Source organism: Vulpes vulpes, chromosome 12, assembly GCF_048418805.1.
Source record: "Vulpes vulpes isolate BD-2025 chromosome 12, VulVul3, whole genome shotgun sequence".
Taxonomy (NCBI): domain Eukaryota; kingdom Metazoa; phylum Chordata; class Mammalia; order Carnivora; family Canidae; genus Vulpes; species Vulpes vulpes.
The window spans coordinates 1,400,494-1,420,464 of NC_132791.1; the positions used below are offsets into that span (position 1 = coordinate 1,400,494).

At 46.7% G+C, this 19,971-nt stretch overlaps 1 long non-coding RNA gene across 1 annotated transcript; it reads left to right on the plus strand.

Moving 5' to 3' along the window:
* The first annotated feature begins 7,473 nt into the window (after positions 1 to 7,473).
* Positions 7,474 to 18,857, plus strand: LOC112923024 (uncharacterized). Its single transcript, XR_003235581.2, has 4 exons — positions 7,474 to 11,532; positions 12,973 to 13,057; positions 13,959 to 14,021; positions 17,374 to 18,857. It is a non-coding gene; the product is annotated as an uncharacterized lncRNA (long non-coding RNA).
* The last annotated feature ends 1,114 nt before the right edge of the window (positions 18,858 to 19,971 follow it).

A 19,971-nucleotide genomic window follows, 5' to 3' on the forward strand; every position in this document is an offset into this window, starting at 1 on the left:
ATAAAGAATAACTTTTAGACACCAAAACGAGTTTATTCAAAGGAGGAACGCACAAATAAAAACAGGTGGAAAACACAGACAGTATGTGCAGGTTTCTAAAGAATTGTGATAAATTTTGTTATTTTGACGTGTTTACCCTACCAGCCACATGTCCCCACTCCCCGCCCCCCCAACAGGAGCCTGCAGGTTGTTGCAAATGGGACAATGGCACTTAGGGGGGGTGGTCAGAAGCAGAAAAGCAGATTGCAGGCTCACCAGTCTAGAGGTGGTGATGGAAACTGTGAAACTGGGAGAGGTTTCCAAAGAGAAGAGGACTTAGGATAAGGAAGATAATGAAAATGGCATCCTTTGGAAAATACATTTAAGAAGGGAAAATAAGTAGAGGCCCCTGGGTGGCTCCGGTTAAGCATCTGCCTTTGGCTCAGGTCATGGTCCTGGGGTCCTGAGATCAAGCCTCACGTTGGGCTCCCTGCTCAGCGGGGAGTCTGCTTCTCCCTCTGCCCCCTCCCACGCTGCTGTGCTCTCTCTCTCTCTCTCTCTCTCTCTCTCTCAATAAATGAATAAATGAATAAATAAATAAATAAATTTTTTAAAAAGAGGTAAAGGTAAATAAAAAGGAGTGGAAGAGGCAGTGGGGAGAGGCTGCAGAGCAACAGTGGCATATTATGGGGGAAGGAGACCAAACCCAAAGGGAGAGCAATTCTGCTCTAAGGGGTACAGTCGTTAGCGTCACACTTTCAGAGAGGTCACGACGCGTGAAGACTGGGAAAATGATTTCTGATGTTGCAATTGGACGACCCTTGAAGGGGCTTTTCCTGTGTCCTGCAGCAACCCAGATTTCTGGAAAAATAACACAATAAAATACTTTTAAAACGTCTTATTAAAACCCACTAACTGCTGACCATGGATATGAGGAGTATGTCACGCAACGGACTTCAAATGCCAGCCAAACTTCTTTTGGAAAAGGATAGCTTTGCATTCATTTTTAGACATTCCTGATGGAAGGCCAGCTGTTGTCCATGGTGCTAAAAGAGTCATCTGGCATTATAATATTGCGGCAATACGACCAGTATAGTTGGAGTGAATTAGGTGTTTCATTACATGCCTCTATTTGGGGGATTTATTTTTCACTGAGATGAGATTTTTCATATATATTTCCCATCTGGAAGGTCTTTTTTTTTTTTTTTAACTCCCCAATGGTTAACGCTAGAAACCAATTGCTATTTTTTTTTCTTTTCTTTTCTCTCTCTCTCTCCCTCTTTTTAAAAGAAATCCCTTGAAACATGAGTATAAGAAATCGAGGTGAGGGAAAAACAGAAATGGAAGACATGTTGAAAAGGTTATACAATTCTTTCTTTTTTCAAAATATCTGAAACCGTAAACACTCCACTCAACTCTACCCCAACCACAGCGCTCTCAAAGTAAACAACAACAACAACAAAAAGAGCCACAACGACAAAACTTAAACTATAGGAATTCCACTGATAATCATAACTAAAAATTAAAGTAGAAGAAAATGTTGTATCAGTTTTACAAATAATCATAAACTATTAAAATGGTTGCAAAAAAATAAAAAAAATAAAATGGTTGCTAATGGAGTCACAGTCATATTTTTTTGCATGTTCCTCCAAAAAACACATTTTTGAATCAAGAGAAAAATAGGCAACACATAACAATAAGCGATTCCTATGAAATCAACATAACTGATTTTCAAGGTCACGCAGGGAGGGTCAGAGTTGCCAATGAATGTGTGAGTTCAGGGTTAAGTAAATCACCTAAATATCCAGTCAAAAATTAAGCCGTTTGACTGATTGGAAGACCAAGCTAAATAGGAAATAAGGGATCCAACTCTCATCACGAAATTGTTAGTCAGATATGATTAGTCCGCGACGCGTCTCCAATGGGAGAAGGAGAGATGGAACGCAGCCCGAACACTAGAGGGATATATTTTTGGTTTGTTCAGGAGAGGAGGAGACTAACAGGGCATGCACTGTCCTTCCCCAGCAATTCCATCGGCGCTGGACACTGAGTGCCTGGGACACCGTGAAGCGCTGTAATAAGTAGGAATAGACGTGACTGCTTAGGAAAATAAACCCTTAAAATTATATGAATGTTTCCATAAATAATTAGGACGGCAGGGAGGTGTGCCATAGGGCGTGTAAGGGGATAATTCCCTAATTCTACCAAAATCGAGCCATGCTTACACTAAGACATGAAGGGGACAGAAGGGGACACAAGAAAGCATATTTCCAGCAGAGAGAACAGCACGTGTGGAAACATGGCAGCATATATATTTAAGGGACGGGAGAATAAAAGGCCACGTGGCTCAAGAGTCAAGTATGAGAAGCAGAGAAGCACAAAGCGGTACAAGAAGGGTGAGGGGTCACGATGCTTCTGTGTCTGCGGAGGCAGCCTGAAGTCAGTAGGGCCGGCCGCTGGGACGTGAAGAGGGACCTAAAACAGGGCCAGTAAGAGCAAAATGGTATCTGTGAGGATGGTGGGACCCTCGAGGAGAGGCGGGGAACCCCGTCACGCTCTTGCCGCCTCCAGCCTTCCACTGTGGTGGTGGGGATGGCCCGAGGAGAGGCTACCTTCTTTGTGCCAGTGAGATGCTCACCTGTTCCAGGAATGGGGGACATGAAAGGAGAGAATTCAGGAAAGCTGGAGGAGCTTACAGGCCTGGCCGAGACCCCACACCCACCGGGTGAGCCAGACGAGAAGCACAGTGTGAGCCAGCTGCGTGCCCGTCCACGTTCTCCAGGGAAACGGAACCATGGATAGTGGAGGCCGACACTTTCCAAGATCTGCCGTTGGCAAGGAGACCCCGAGGTGCAATGATTTAGCTCCAGTGGACGCCAACAGGCTTGAGGCCTAGGAGGAGCTGATATTTCAGTTTGAGCTGGAAAGCAGGGAAAAACCCCAGGTCCCATCTTGAAGCCTGTGGGCCAGGAAGACTTCCCTCTTCCTCACGAGAGGCTCAGGCTCTTAGGGCTATGCATGCCTTCAACTGATGGGGTGAGGCCCACCCATGCTAGGGACCGCAATCTGCTTTCCTGGGCGCACTGACCCAAATGTTGATCTCATCCAGAAACACCCTCACGGACACACCCGGAATCATGTTTGACCCAACGTGAGGGCACCCTGTGGCCCGGTCACACGCACGGAATTAACCATCAAAAGTTGCAAGGTCACCTTGGGCCCTGTAACGATCTTCCAAATGTAAAAAGATGATGGATACTTCAGTTTTGTCTTCCAAATCATGCAATATATGTCGTCTGGCTGTTCGTTCTAAAGTATTCAGGGAAGAGAATTGCGGGGAAGGTAATGTCAGTTAACTTGACATAACACAAACCCATCACAAGGGCGTTTATCAGAACTGAGAGTAGAAAATCGTACACGACTTGCCGTGTGGAGAAAGGATCACAGTGGATCAAAGGGGGTATCTTCATCTTCCAGTGGGGGAAACGATGAGGATGATGTTATGTGGTAGCACTCCTTTTTTTAAAGTAATTTTCATTTGTTCATTTATTTTTTTAAGGAAAGAGTGGGGAGCAGAGGCAGAGGGAGACGGGGAGACAAACTTAAGCAAGCTCCATAGCCGGCCGGCGCTGACATGGGGCTCCATCTCACAACCCCGAGATCAGGACCTGAGCCAGATGCTTAACCCCCCCCCCCCAGCCACCCAGGTGCCCCATGTGGCAGCATCGTTGAATCACGTGATATGATGGAAACAGAACCGTGAGTGGAGTGTTTCAGTCAAAGGTATCAGAGGTAGGAAGGTCCCCGCCACTGAGAAGTATCCAAGCAGAGAACATGCAATCTCCTTTCACAAATGTTTCAAGGTCATTTTTAAATTGCGTAGATATTGAGCTAAACGAGGGCTGGGTTGTTTATTTTTCAGAATTGTTGGTTCCTGTTCCTGTTCTTTCTTTCTTTCTTTTTCTTTCTTTCTTTCTTTCTTTCTTTCTTTCTTTCTTTCTTTCTTTCTTTCTTTCTTTCTTTCCTTCCTTCTTTTTCTTTCTTTCTTTCTTTCTTTCTTTCTTTCTTTCTTTCTTTCTTTCTTTCCTTCCTTCTTTTTCTTTCTTTCTTTCTTTCTTTCTTTCTTTCTTTCTTTCTTTCTTTCTTTCTTTCTTCTTCTTTCTTTCTTTCTTTCTTCTTTCTTTCTTTCTTTCTTTCTCTTTCTTTCTTTCTTTCTTTCTTTCTTTCTTCTTTCTTTCTTTCTTTCTTTCTTTCTTTCTTTCTTTCTTTCTTCTTTCCTTTTCTTTCTTTCTTTCTTTCTTTCTTTCTTTCTTTCTTTCTTTCTTCTTTCTTTCTTTCTCTCTCTCTCTCTTTCTTTCTTCCTTTCTTTCTTTCTTTCTTCTTTCTTTCTTTCTTTCTTTCTTTCTTTCTTTCTTTCTTCTTTCCTTTTCTTTCTTTCTTTCTTTCTTTCTTTCTTTCTTTCTTTCTTTCTTTCTTTCCTTCTTCTTTCTTTTTCTTAATTGGAGCTCAATTTGCCAACATATAGCATATCAGCCAGGGCTCATCCCGTCAAGTGGTGGTTCCTGTTCTTAAGGAAATTCCATATCTCATGAAAGATACAACTGCTACACTGAAAAATAAAAACCAACAAACCCCACGATGTAAGAAGGGAAAATAATCTAAAGACTTGGGATGTGAGTGAAACAAAGGAAAAACTACGTGATGAAGTTGAGATACGTGTGTGAGAAGGATTTTCGGGGCTCCAGTAGGGAGGGGGATCCCGAGGTGAACATCAGGACAGGACGTTGCGAGGAAAAGGTTCTGACCATGTCATCCTCCGGCTTCAGCGCCGTAAGTGCTGTGGGACATCAGCGCGGCCTGCGTGAGCCCGATGGCTACGCCGTCGTCTTCCCTGCGAGTCGCCGCCCGTCCCCTGGTGATTGCTGTTCTGTCTTCCTCTCCTCTGATTTCCTGAAACTGTCAACCCCTCTACCCCCTTAGAGCTTTCCTAGCGTGCTGCTGTGCGGCCTGTGATGCTCTCCACCCCACTCTGGATCCCACTCTTCACCTGCATGAACCTATTCATGCTTCAGTCTCAGCTTCAATATTACCCGATTCCTTAGCTACACACTCTTATTGCCTCCTGTACCCCTCCTTCATCACACTGAGCATAACTGGGATTCCTTAGTTATTTGGGGGGTCGCTAGTTTGTTTCTGATTCCTACCACAAGGTTGTGCACCGCATCTCCGTCACTTCGCATGACACCGAGGGGTTGTCAGGTATTATTTGGATGGAGTAAATGCAGGAGGAAGACTGGCCTTTTGAACAGCTGGATCCTGGGATCTGCATCTTTGTAGATTAATCCCTTAACTTATGGGGCAAGGCGATGATCAGTTTTTGGTGCTGAAAGCATCATCATCTTGCACCATTTTCAGCTCTCTCCCTATTGAAGCCAAAGCAGTTTTTATTTTGGATTTGCTAAACATGGCCCGAGCGTCTGCAGCATCAGAATGAGCTGAACACATCCCTTGGCATTTTGTATCTTCCTTGGGTTGCTCGGGAATGGTCCAATATTTTCCTGCTCCTAGTTGAACATTACTTTGCAAACATCTGCTCTGGGTCCAAATTCCTAGGGAAACAGGATTTAAGAGAGCATTGTGACTCTATTTCTGAGCTTACCTCATTTGCTCTCTGAAGACCTTTTCCCTTGGATTCCCACAAAACTGAGAATGTTCTGCAAATCTTCATGCGGGAGTTGGTTGCAAAAGGAGTCCAGGGGCGAAGCATCCTGTCTGGAGCATTGAGAGCTTGACCTCATCTCAAATACTTCTATCTTCTCTGGGAAGGATGGGAGATGTGTCCTGGATCTCTGGCGAAATCCTAAGAAGGAAGGTCAGAGAAAATCGAGCAATTAGTTGGTGAATAGAAATGTCCATTCAGGTTTTTCAGTTTCTAATTTGTCTTTCAGCCAAAGACAGATATACCATGGACAAAGGGCAAGGTGTTTAGGACTCTGCCTGGGAGAGCCAGGGAAGGATTTGTAGGGGAAATGCATGGAAGATGAGGAGGGATTTGTTAGATGGTAAAGGGGAAAGGTATTCCCTTCAGAGGAAACAAATCAGGGTAAGAAGAAGGACATGGAGTGTGTGCAGGGTGGACAGGGTGAGGGAAGGGGGACAGACAAGGCAGTGAAATAAGATATGCATTTCTTATTGTGATTCCTGCCCTGGGGACCACGGGGACAGTCTCCCGTCACAGACCTGGTGGCTTTTGCTTGCCTGTAAACAGCCTCAGAAGGCAGATGCAGCCTGTGATCATCTGGACTCCCCTTTTCAGTCTCTGCTGAGTAAACACAAGAGGGCCCAGCTTTGGAACATCATCCTTGCTCTGTCCTCATCTTTGAGTTTAACTCATTCTCTGTTTACTCGGAATCAGATTCTTCCAGAGTCTTTCCAGCAGGGACAGTCCGATGTTTCTTCTTTTGCCCTTTTTGTTAAGTATTTGCACTGCTTATTGCAAACATAAAGAAACATGATCTACCCTTTTATGTTGATGTTGTATCAGGAAACTTTGCTGGGGTCCCGTATTATTAGTCCTAGTGACTAGACTATTGCACTCTTGGATTTTTCGTGGGAATTCTGAAGATAATCATATTGCCTGTGTCACAGTGAATACTTAGGGCAGAAGTTGCATGTTGTTGGGGGTGATGGAAATGTTTGTTTTTATTAGAATTTATTTTATGCCTTTGGTAGATATTAACTCACTGAATTTGTGCACTTAATCCTGTGGATGGGCTACATCATCCTCATCATCATCTTTATCAAAATCTTAATTTTATAGGTGGGTCAATTAAGGTGTAGGGCTGAATAACATGTCTAGGGATTCTGAGACAATAAGAGGGAGAGCTAAGGTTGAGACCCAAATGGGACTTCGTCATCCATTCTTTTGACCAATAGGCCACCTTGCCTTTCTGTTTTTATTTTGTCTCCTTTCCAAATTTGGTCTCTTGTTTATTTTTCTTGTATTATTGCATGGGCTAATATCTTTCAGGATAATGTTAGGAGTGCACCTAACTTTGAAGATAATCTCTATAAAGATTTAGCATTGAGTATGACATTTGCTATCCCTACAGTAGAACTTGTGCACACACTAAGACTTTCACTGAAAAATTAAAACAAGATAGTGTTCTCGGTCTGCTCACTGCAAGATCAGCCTCCTGCAGGAGCTGCTGAGGTTAGATCCACTTCCTATATGCCTCATGTGTTCCTCTGTGCCTCTTCCACAGCTTCCTTTTGTACCAAGTGAATATTATCTAGTGTAACAATTTAATTTTTAAAATATTTTTCACTATATATACTTTCTCTTTATTTGCGTTGTGTTTGCTCTAGGGCTCACCACATCCCTCTTATGTTTGGCATATTTTTAAAGTATCCTCTTGGTTTAATTAGCTCATGTTTTAAGACTATCTCAGGTCTGATGCAGCACGTCTGCTGGGTATGAAATCCTGAGAGCTCAAGGCTGAATGAAGTTCATTATCTGTGTGAAGTTCACTTTGATTTTGACCAAGAAAGGTGTCCCCTGAATTTATGTCTTATCATGGTTGGACCTCTTGGTCTCACCTAGTCTTGAACTAGGACAGGGGACCTAACATCAGTGTGGCAAGGCTGCAGTGAGGATGGGAAAACCTTATTTTCACTTTGGTTAACTCAGAGTTTGTAATTTCTTTACACTCACCATGAGTAAAAGGATTTGTTGAGCAAATGTGTAAGGAAAGCAGCGAGGGAGAGAGTTCACCTACTTACATAAACCAATAGCTTTTAAGAAACTGAGAACATGATTAGAAAATAAATGGATGGTTTTCTTTAAAAAAAAAAAAGATTTTATTTATTCATGAGAAACACAGAGAGAGAGAGATGCAGAGACACAGGCAGAGGGAGAAGCAGGCTCCATGCAGGGAGCCCGATGTAGGACTCGATCCCAGGACCGAAGGATCACGACCTGCGCCAAAGGCAGATGCTCAACCACTGAGCCCCCCAGGTGCCCCAAATGGATGATTCTCATTAAAAAAAATGATCCCACCTATCCACTAAAGCAGTTTGGGGTGGGTGGGCTATCTTCTCAAGCAATCTTCCAAGGGCTTTCAACAGGACCACTTCCTTTTTTTTTTTTTTAAGATTTTATTTATTTATTCATGAGAGACAAAGACAGAGAGAGAGAGAGAGAGAGAGAGAGAGATGCAGAGACACAGGCAGAGGGAGAAGCAGGCTCCATGCAGGGAGCCCGACTCAGGCCTCGATCCCGGGTCTCCTGGATCACACCCTGGGCTGAAGGCGGCGCTTAACCGCTGCGCCACCCGGGCTGCCCAGGACCACTTCCTTTCTGTAAAATCTACCACAATGGTTAGGGTAGAGAACAGAATATAGACTCTGGAGTCAGAGAAACCTAGGAACAAATTTTGTCTCTGCTCCTTGGTAATTATCCAGATGAGTCCGGGTGAATCACTTAATCCAGGGTTACTCAAACTGTGGTCCTCCATCCAGGAGCACCTGCATCTCCCGAAGATTCACTAGAGATTTTGAACCTCAGGTCGTGGCCAGACAGATTGTATTTTGAGAAGATCCCCAGGGATCCATATGCATTTTGAAGTCTGAGGGGCACTGACCTAGGCTCAGGCATCTTCAGGGTCTCATAGTGCAGTTGGGATTAAGAGGTGCGACCAGGCTGGTACAGAGAGGGCTCTCCAGAAATGGTGGTTATCTTCAGCGTTAGTATGGATGTTTCTGTTGTGGTCGTTGCTCTCGGCCTGAGTTTTCCCAGCCCCATCACCTGGAGGCACACCGGACCTTTGCTTCAAAGATTGGAACCTTGTCCAAGCCATGGCCAGGGAACTTAGCACCTTCTCTGAGTCTGCTTTCCAGTCTAGAAAATGGGATGATAGTCCCCAGCTCAGATGGCTGCTGTGAGATTAAATAAAGTGATGCACAACATCATTTCGGAGGCTCGGTGCTGTGCTCCACACTCTCTATCCATTTTCTCACTGAATCTTCATATCACTCCCATGCAGTGAAAACCATTCAGAGAGCAACATCGTGTGCCCAGGGACAGAGCTAGCGAGCGGCAGAGCTTGTACCCAAACCTGGAGCAAGTCTGAACCCAAAGCCTCTAATTGCTTGATTCTGGGCATCTCCTGCAGCATAAAAATTTCACTGCCATATCCAGATGTCCTATCTGTCATCAGGTGTCCCCTGCCATGAGGAATTACTAGTGGTTGAATGTGGGCTTTGACTTTCCACCCTATTGTGTTGACACTGGCTGGAGGCAGTGATTTTGCTTCCCTGCCCACTTGGCCACACTCTGATCAACCCAATTCACTCCATCGTTACCCATTTTTTTTTTTTTCTCCAGGGGCTCAGATGGCCAGATTCAGAGTCAGTTGCCTGGGAGAGTCAGGTGTGACCACTCTTGTTAAGGAGCGAGAGGCTGAGCTAATTATAGTCATTAAAGCTTCCTATTTACATAACACCTCTTGGGCAGAAGCAACACAGAGCATGTTTCCAGGGCCGTGCAGCAAAGCTGTCCAGCTCACACACTGCTGTGCGGCTGCTTCCCTGGAGGCTTGGAGCAGAGGCTGGGAAGTCGCACGTGTCCACATCACACTGGACCACCTCAGAGGCAGGGCAGGAGGAAGCAGTCAAGGTGAGCAGCAGCCAGGCCTCCAAAGAGCCTAAAAGTGGGCTCCTTCCAACTCCCAAGAAATCCACAGCCTGACTACGCCCTCGCATGTGAGTAGCTGCTCTTACCTAAAGAATGGCTTGTGTTACAGTGTGACCAGTATCAAGGATCCTATTGCTGCTGTGTGTCTTACATCCATGATCCTTAACTCCTATGAGAGCCAGATGAGGTAGTGGCTATTATCCCCATTTTACAGGTAAGAAAAATGAGGCTCTGAGAAGTTAAATATATCTAATCAGGATTGTGCAGACAGTGAGTGGTGTAGATGACATTTGCACCTAAACTATGCGGCATCGCAAAACCCATGAGCGATCCACCACCTCATGCGGCCTCTCTCAAGAATGCCACCAGTTACCTGGAAGTTTCATTATTAGTTACTTTTTACAACCTTATGATATAAATGGATGTCACCTCTGTTTGGTAGACGAAATGCTCATGTGTGAGCTCACACACACACACACACACACCCCAGGTTCAGAGAGGTCTCGCATCTCTTCCCTGGTCCTATCTCTAGAGAGTGGCAGACAGTGCTTCCCTACCTGGATTTCTTGGCACCATGGCTTGCTACTTGCCTTTTTTTTTTTTTTATTTTTATTTATTTATGATAGTCAAAGAGAGAGAGAGAGAGAGAGAGAGGGCAGAGACACAGGCAGAGGGAGAAGCAGGCTCCATGCACCGGGAGCCCGACGTGGGATTTGATCCCGGGTCTCCAGGATCGCGCCCTGGGCCAAAGGCAGGCGCTAAACTGCTGCGCCACCCAGGGATCCCTGCTACTTGCCTTTTATGCAATTAGTATGGTCTTTTAAAGAAATCAATAAATGGTTAGTGATGCTGTTAATAGATATTGAATGAATACAAATCTGGCGTTATTTATCACAGGAGCGATACTTTATCTATTCCCCTGAGAGTAACACTGGCTATATCTGATGTGCTTGAATTATGTCAGGTGAGCCCCGTACCTGATTCCAGGGGTAGCAGCCAGTCTACCCTAACTTCTACCTCCTTGGAGAAGCTATCCCCGCTCTACCACCAGTGGGTCACCATCAATTGAAATAAACCTACTTGTCCAGCGTCACCCGGCTGGCAAATGGAGCAGCTGAAACTCCGAATCCCTTATCTTTCCACGTATCTATATCTGAAATATATTAAACTTGATGCCGACCTTTACTCAATACATAAATCAAGCATTATCAAGGGCCTATTGTATATGCTGGATACTGTGCCCGAGTTGGGTGTACGGAGCTACCAGGTTATGCAGAGTTCTCCTCACTCCCCTAGGAAAGGGACCATACACAAGTAACCAAACACATAAGCTGATCCAAGTTGGAATAAGGATTAAGAAGGAAGGAAGGAAATTACAACGAATGGAATTGGGGGGTGGGGAGGGCTTGGCTATTGAGTATGGTTAGAGGAGACGCTGCTAGGGAAGGAACATTCAAGCTGCGCATAAACAATAAGAGGAACCGGGCAGACTGGCCGTAAAGCCACCCAGACTTGGGGACTCTATGTGAGAAGTCCCTGCGAAGAAGGGCTTGGCAAGTTCAAGACCTGAAAGGAGGCCGGGGTGCTGGAGCACAGAGAGACAAGATCTGAGTGGACCGAGAAAAGGGAAAGAGGAAAGATGTGCAAAGGGGAGCTGCTGGGGGGCCCAGAGCCAGGGCGAGGATTGCGGATCCTGGACTTCAAAGTGAATGTAAATTATGTTTTGAGAAAGATTCCTGTGGCTCCTGTTCTTGAAAAGAATACAAATTGCTTTATATTTTGAACTTCGCAGTGGAGAAGAAACCAGAGAAGGATCGGAGTTTACTCCTGCATGGGAGACTTCTTTCTGTCTATCCTTGGTGAGTTCCTCGATCCCCGCTGAGTCCGTTTCCCGGTGGGGTCAAGCTAAGTCGCGCTGCAGTGACAACAACAGAAAATACCCAGAATTGCAACAGCTTCATGTAACAAATGTTAGCTTTCTTCTCATTCGAAGGCCACTGCGGACTGTCCATCGCTCCAGGGCAGAGCCCTCCCTCCCCGGCTCAGCGCTCCAGACGACTCCCATCGGATGCGCCTTGGTCCCTAGCATACAGTTTCCCTCCCTCCGGGGGGGGGGGGGGGGGTGCCGTCCATCACACGTGCTCACACTTGTTAGATAAAGCGGGTCATGTGGCCGCCCTTACCTAGGGGCAGGGTGGAGGCCTCTTGTTCACTGGAAGCCAAGGGCATGCAGACCTCTGTGAATAGTGTGATTATGCATTTCTCACCCAACTGGCAAATGGCAAGTAGCAAATGTTAGGGACAATCTGTGCAAAGTGCCTGCGCTGTATCTGGCACGTAATAAATGCTCAAGGAGTGTTTTTGATGATCGGCTTCCCCAAATCCCTGCTGCTGTCCCTCTGGGGAATCTCTTCCAGAGGCTATATATTGGACATCGACCATCGTGAGTAGCCTATTATGGGAGAAGGAAAGTATGGAATCATCACGTACTTTAGATCAGGGAGCTGCAAACTATAGCCCATGGGCCAAACCTGGATGCCACCTATTTTCTTTCTTTCTTTCTTTTTTTTTTTTTAAAGATTTCTATTTATTCATGAGAGACACAGAGAGGCAGAGACCCAGGCAGAGGGAGAAACAGGCTCTACACAGGGAGCCCAATGCAGGACTTGATCCCAGGACCCCAGGGTCACGACTTGAGGCCAAGGCAGACGTCCAACCACTGAGCCACCCAGGTGTCCCAGCCACCTGTTTGTTTGTTTGTTTGTTTGTTTTCAATTAAAATTTTACTGTAACACAGATGTGCTGGCACATCTACACATGGTCAGTAGCTACATTCACCCTCCAGTGACAGAGTCAAGTAGATGCAGCAGAGACTGTTGGCTCCCAACACCAAGATATTTCCTATCTAGACATTTACAGGGAAAGTCTGCTCACTGCGGCTCTGGGGGATTTTTCTAATGCTGTCCCTCCCTAGGGACACCCAAACTCCTTTCTCTAGAATGTTCTCAGTCCTCTCCTGACCTGAGGACACCACGACTTTTTACCTGCAACCCACACCCTTGTCCCCATCCTCCCAATCTTAACTCTGCTTTCATGAGGATTCTCTGCCTAATCAAAAACGAAAGAAGTCAACAAGCGAGGAGCTTGAATTTCTCCTGGAATATATATTTTAAATTTAAATTCAATTAGCCAACGTATAGTACATCGTCAGTTTCAGACGTAGTTTTCAATAATTTATCAGTGGTGTGTGACACTCTGTGCTCATCATATCCTGGACTTCTAATTCCTCTGTCCACCAGTGCCAGTTGTGATCCAAAAGACATGGGAGTCATCAAAGCCCACCGTCTCCTGAACCCAGTCTCTACTCCATGGAGGCAGCTGGTGGTAGGTGCCTGTCCCTACTTTTCTTTGTCCAGGGCACCATTGGCTTTTTCTCTCTCGCTATGTGCAATGTCTGGTGGGGAATGGATGCTGCAAAGGTCCAGGGAATTTGTCAGCAAATGTGGTATTTTTTTTTAAAAAAAACCACATTAGGGGGGAAGAAACCTGTTGTAAATCCTGTCCAAAAAATACTTTATAGAGTCCACATGTCCACAATGGATAAATCAATTGCTCTAAATTAAATTCTCTAAACCTGAAAGGCCTGGGTCTCATACTGGATTTATTCAGACTCTAGGAAAACAGTAATTTTCTAAGTCAACATCCTGACCCCACTTGAGTCAGCTACTGATCATGATAAATCCTTTCCCTACCACTTGCTGCTCCCTTTGAAGGAATTAGACATATGTCCTGGGGAGAAAAGTACCCGAGTCTAGGGGACAGAAACTAATCAAGAGGTGTCAGCCAAGGTAGCAGGTGCGCTGCATCACAGACACCCGCCGCCTGCTGCAAAGGCTCCTGGACCCTGCCCCACAGGAGGATGTCACAATCAGAAAGCCGGAACTGCCGTGGTAGTTCCTCTCCTCATCCAGAGCTGATGGCTCATTAATTTAGTCCGCTTCCTTTATTCTTTCCCCTAAATTTTGCATGATCTGGACTCTGTGCAGGTGTGGCAGCAACATCCAATTCGATCTTTGAGCCAAGACTCCAGAGGTAAATAAACTTTGATGGGAGTAGCCACCCCTGTGAAGTTATTCCAGCTTCCCAAACCACCCTACACCTCATACAAATCCTCTTTTCCAGCACAGAATCACAGCTTAGTTGGTTGATTTAATGTTCGATCATCTATTGCTATAGCTTCAAGAGAACTTTCAAGGTCATGCGGTTTGGGTCTTCTCCTTTTCAGGAAAGAAATGAAACCTCCAAGGGCTAAGGTCACATGCTCAGTGGTCTTGACATCTCCATCCCGGTGAGTTTAAGCGTCACTGTTCCTCCGGAAGTACGATTATATTAGCTTGGGGATCTCGGAAGACTTTCACAATGATGGGGAATCAAATCTCTGCAAGAACTTTTCAGACCGCTTGGAGGCCTGCCCGCCCAGCAGGATCATACGCTCCCAGTTGGCAGCCACAGGGCTCCCAGGCAGGTGCAGAGCTGCAGAATGAGCTCCTGGGAGCTTCCTAGGGACCTGAGAAGGTTTGGTGCTTTTAAGGCCCTCACCTGGAGGCCATCCTAGTCTCTGGATTCGGGGAGTCTAAGGATTGGTGAATTTCCTTTGGGAGCTCCCCTTGAGATGTGCTCTCACCTCATACCCCTGCCCAAATCTGCCATTACACAGCAACCCAAATCTGAGGCTCCCGGGGACGTGAGCACCAGGTGAAACGTTCCCCGTTTCCCTTTCCTCTACTGATATGGATTGTGGCCACTGTTTCCTGAAACATCCGTTTTCCTTGGCATTTTGGGGAGAGGGTGGGAATATATGCAATTTGACATGTGTCTATTCCAATAAAGATCGAATACAGCAAAGACTGCAAGGTTCCCAAGAACTTGGAAATATAAATAAAACCGGAGATTTCAAAGAAGCACGTGACTGTGGCAGGCCACTTTGTTTGCAGGCCCCCCCCCCCCGCCCCCCGCGCAGGTCCCTAGGAGTAGCTTCACGTCTCTGCAATTCACTGACACTAAAGGGGGAAAGTGAAAAAATTTGAGACCATTTAATCACTCCGTTTACAAACGAGGAAACAAAGCTTCGGCATTTATGTGGCTCAGCCAGGCAGCTCCACGGGATAACGGGGAAAGGGCAGCTGTGGGGATCCCAAAGTCTTGCTCTTGACTTGGGTCTTTCTCCCCTCGTGTGACTTTGGGGCAAAAATTTTCACTTCTTCCAGATGGTTTCTCCAACTGTAAAGTGACTCAAGACAAGGTGGTGCAGCTGTTAAGCTATTGCCGGTAAAATATCCAATGCTCAGAAGTGACTCAGTAGATGCTAGTGGCCGTCCCCATGTGTCAGAGGCGGGAGGACAACTCCGTTCTCTAACTTCCTTTTCATTCAGCCGAGTCCCTGGATACACATCTCTGTATCATTACACCCCACTGCGTATCCTCGCATTTGGCTCTCTTTGCCTACTAGAGGTGGCGGGTTTTCCATTTTTACCTACCTTGTCAACGAACCCCCTCCCTCCTCCCTCCCCAGAGATCTGCCACTGGTAAATTCCTACTCACTCCTCCTTTAAACTGCTGCTGGAATTCTAAATCCTTCATGAAATGTATCCCCTCCTCCTCCCTGGCCCCAACTCCCTGCTTTCACCCCCCTCCGAACATTTGATAATAGTTGGCATATTGGGTTGTAACGGTCTGTTTGTGGGTCTGTCTCCCCACTTGACTGTGAGCAAGGGTGGAACCTATTTCCCTTCTGATCTCCAACCTCCAACACGGAGGCAGCTGGGTGTAGGTGCTCAATAAACAAATGAGTGCATGAAGGGATGAATTGATGGAATGAATCACTTTGCCCTCCCCACCACCGACAGAGGAGAAATTAAAGTCTTGAATACCCGCAGTGTCCAGAAGGAAGTGGATCCTTTTTTATAGGGACAAGCCCAGAACCCCAAAGCGGGTGTGCCAAGACGAGCCTCTCTGCCATCTTAGTAGAGAACAGCTCCATCACCGCGCTCCCCGTGACGCATCCAGCTCCAAGTTCATCTCTATCCCCGCCACACGCTGACCTTCAAGACTCTGGTTCCCCGTCTGTCTCCCCTCCGCGTCCCCCGCCACCCGCCACCCGCCGGTTCGCCTCCCCTGCAATTAGCACCGCCAACTCTGTCTCAGAATGCCAGGCCAGGACCTGGAGTAATTGCAGCTCGAGATTCCTCCTGACACAAATGTTGACATTCTGTTGGCATAACTTGCAATAATGTATGCAGATTGCATCCTTCTAGGGCCATAATTATTACTTCTCGGCAAGAAATAGTCAGGTTATTCCCTGGCTTGATTTCTAGGAGCCAATTTCACTTTGAGAGCTGACTTGTTTAGAGAAGCGAGAAGGAGAGGAGGCACACTGGAGAGCATCCAGGGAGCAGGGCTGCCCGGCCAGGCCTGGGGGGCCCGGGGGGTACCCTGCGGCGGGAAGAGCCTGACCCGGGGAATCCAGGGTTCTAGGTGACTCTGCTACTACCAGTCTGCCCTTCGAACTTCTGGAGCTGGGCCCTAGGAATATGTAGTTTATAAGAGTCTCAGATTTTTCTTAAATACGGAACAAAGGATCCCTGCTAGCATCTCCAGCCTCCCTTCACTCCCACGAGCAAGAAACTCCCATCTGGCTTGAGGGCCCAAGGGAATCCATGAGGACCCAGGGTTGAGCCACAGTACCAGGTTAGACACCTGTAGAGGAGGCCCTCAAAATCAGAAGGGGCTGCTTTCCATTGCTTACTCTGTCTCCTGTGCCTGGAGAAATGTATCATCACATGTTGGGAAAATATTATCACCTTTTGACCTTGCCTTGTTCCAGTTAAATCACCAGCTCTTTGCATCCCTAGAATAAAGAAGTCAAGACTTTTACATTGTAATTAGAAATAGGCCCCTGCTCTGTATTAAAATAAAAAGACTGAAACAGATCGCGATGCTCTCGCGAGGCCTATTAATTGGCATGCCAAATTGTTTTCGGTCTATTTTATGACTTTTTCTGTCAATATATCCTAGAACTGAATTTTATTTGAACAATTTGGACAATTTGCTTATTCTGTTCGAGCGCGGTTTGGGATTCATTGAGACCTCCAGATCTTTCTCTAACTTCTCTGTGCTTGACTAAGACTTCATTCTATCCTTTTCTCCATCCATGCGAGAAGAGGTATGTGGTCCCATGTGGCTTGGTCCCCGGCATGCAGTGGGTGCTCAAAAGTAAAGCCATTAGTTGAGATTGAGCGGGACATTAGCAGGGTTGGAGGCTCATTCCCCTAGAAGATGGACTGCGTTGCCTTCCCAAATTTGCATTCCATCTTGAGGCCTCAGAGAAACAATCTGTGTGTATAGGCAATAAGTGGCCAAACTCTGAATTATTCTCTGGGAAAAGGTTCATTTGTCACGTACTTGTGTGTTCCCTCTTGGGTCTTTGGGGAAGGAAGTGAGTCAGAGAAGTGAGGATGATAAACAGCACCTGGCCTGGCTCCCCGTTCTGGGGAAAATGGTTCCCAGCTGAATGCTCAGGCCACCCTAGTCCAATAAAGGCTTCATGGTTTTCCAGGCAACGTGTGTGGCTTCTCCCAAATGGGGACTGAGGGATGGAAGGACGTCAAATGTCCTCTTCTCTTTCCCTTCTCATTTTACAGGAAACTCGCCACATCATAAACCCTGCAGGATGTTTCCCTTGGGGCCTTTTCTTCTCTTGCCACCTCGGTCTTCACCCTGGCCTCCTGGGTTCCTGGCTGCCACCACTGCAGATCTGTGGTCGGCCTGCGAGGCACCAGGACCTGAAGCCCTCGCGAAAGCTGCTCGTTAATTCACTTGATGGGCCGACTCCAGATGCAGCCAGACCCATTAGGAGACAATGGTTCATTTGGTGCCTCAGCTCCTCTGTAATGAAGCGAGAATATGTGGGGTCCCCTGGCTGCTGGGATGAAGCACAGGGAGGGGAGGCACCCCCCGCCCCTGCAAGCCTTGGCTCCCGCCTTGAAATAGAATTGGAATCAGAGGGTCCAGACACCTCCTTTCTCGGAGTCGCGCACGTCACACCCCCGGAGAGAGAGACGGGGCCGTTCCCCCTCCATCCTGCAGCCGAGCCAGTCCTGCATTCGAACTGTCTGGTGGCGTCCCTACCGTTCGGAGGGTGAGATCGGGGCTCTCGGGCACGAGCTGGGAGAACCTTCTGTCTGGCTGCAGACTCCGTGCGGCCTCATCTGTCCCCAGCGTCCACCGTTCCCGTCGGATCAGACCCGCTCCTCCGCCAGCACGTGCCCTTTGCTTTCTTCACCACGTGCCTTTGCAAATCTAATTTCCTCAACCTAAAATGCCCTGCTTTGCCGTCACCGTATCAGTCCATCAGAATCCTACATGAAAGACCCAGGAAAATGTCATGTCCGTGCCATAAAATATTCTTATTTCCTCTAACAGAAAGTAATTTCCTGTTATTATTTGTCTTCTTATTCTATTCAACCTGGACTTGAGGTTGTATAATTGTGTTTCTTAAAAGTCTCTCATTACAGGATTGTGAACTCCCTGCATGGGGTCACCACTTTCTTGTTCATCTCTCTCCTCCGGAGTGTCTCATATGGAATCTTGAGTATCTGAGGGACCCTGGAAGTGTTTGCTGTGCCGCCCCAGGACTACTCCGAGCACTGATTCTAAGAGGATATGGGTTTTCCTTAGGGTCACCTCCTCCGAGGTTTGGAAGAGGCTCCAGACCTCTCTAACTCGCACTGTGTAATTCAATACGGATTGCCGAATTGTCTCGAGCCTTTTGGTAGACCCAAACTGAACCATCCTGCAGGGGATTCACATCTCATGTGTTCGCCTTCTGCATACTGCTGCCTGAGGCTGGTGGCAAGGTGGTACAGGAGGCCTTCTCACTTGCCCTCTGGCCTGTACCCCAGAAGCAGCTAAGCCAGCCCCGAGCCCCGAGAGACGGCTCAGTCACATTCACCTCCTAGAGATCAAGCTGTGCCATCCCTCCTCCCTCTTCCTTCCTGTCCCAGCAGGTAGCTGATAACATCAAACATGTTTTATTAGGAAAATGTATTCCTGGATTCTCATTTTTTAAAAATTTATTTGTCCATTTATTCATTCTCATATTCATTAAATATGAATTGAACACATAGCATGTGATTATTAAATATCTAGTCTACTCATGCATTCCCCTGCAAAAAAAAAAAAAAAAAAGCCTCACCCTAATCAACCAAAAACCCAGAAAACTATTTGATGTCTTTCAATTGTACACAAAATTAAATTAAATTTCTTACCTTGCCACCTCCCTAGTTACAAAGACACTGACTCCTGTGCCATCCACCCTGGTCTGCTCTCTGCCCCCATAGTTTCTTGCCTCTAAGCCAAAGCACCTGATGGTCCCCAATCCTGAAATTTGTCCCCACCTCACCCCTCCTGTCTCACTATTTGTATGGCTGATTCCTCTACTTTCATTTGAACTTCTATGAAAAATCCTCTATGAAAGGCCCTTTTCTGAGTCTCTAGACCCAGGTCAGTGGCTTCTCTACGTTCCAATCCTCCCAGACATTTTCTTTTATCGCAACACTTAACCATAGGATATTATACTTTCTGTTTATTTGCTCTTCTCTCCTATTAGATTGTAAGATCCCCGAGGCCGGCGATCATATTTTGTTTTTCCTGGCATTCTTAGGATCGAGCACCATACCTGTGAAGGGGAGATGCTTCAAGTACTTATTTACCAGGTGGATGGATGGTTTGGGTGCTGTCCCAGCAAAACAAATCTGGTAAATCCTGTCCCCTGCATCAGGGAGCTCACGGCTAGTGACAAAGAGAGCAACTGTAATACATCGTGGTGGTCGGTAGGGTGGAGCCCGAGGGAGTGGGGGCCGCGGGTACCCTGGCCACTTCTCAGGAATGCGGTGGAGGATGCTGAGTGGGAGCCGTTCTCGCTCAGAGTGGGGAGTCAGCACCATAAAAGCCAACACCATGGTCTTGAATGTGAGTCTGCGGCGCAGCCCCAGTTCCTATAGGAATTTATTTCTTTTTAGGGATTTTATTTATTTATTCACGAGAGACACCGAGAGAGAGAGGCAGAGACACGGGCAGAGGGAGAAGCAGGCTCCATGCAGGGAGCCCGACGTGGGACTCGATCCTGGATCTCTGGGATCACGCCCTGGGCTGAAAGCGGTGCTAAACCACTGAGCCACCCGGGCTGCCCTCCTTTAGGAATTTATGCATTGATTTGCCACCACAGTTTTTTTTTTCAG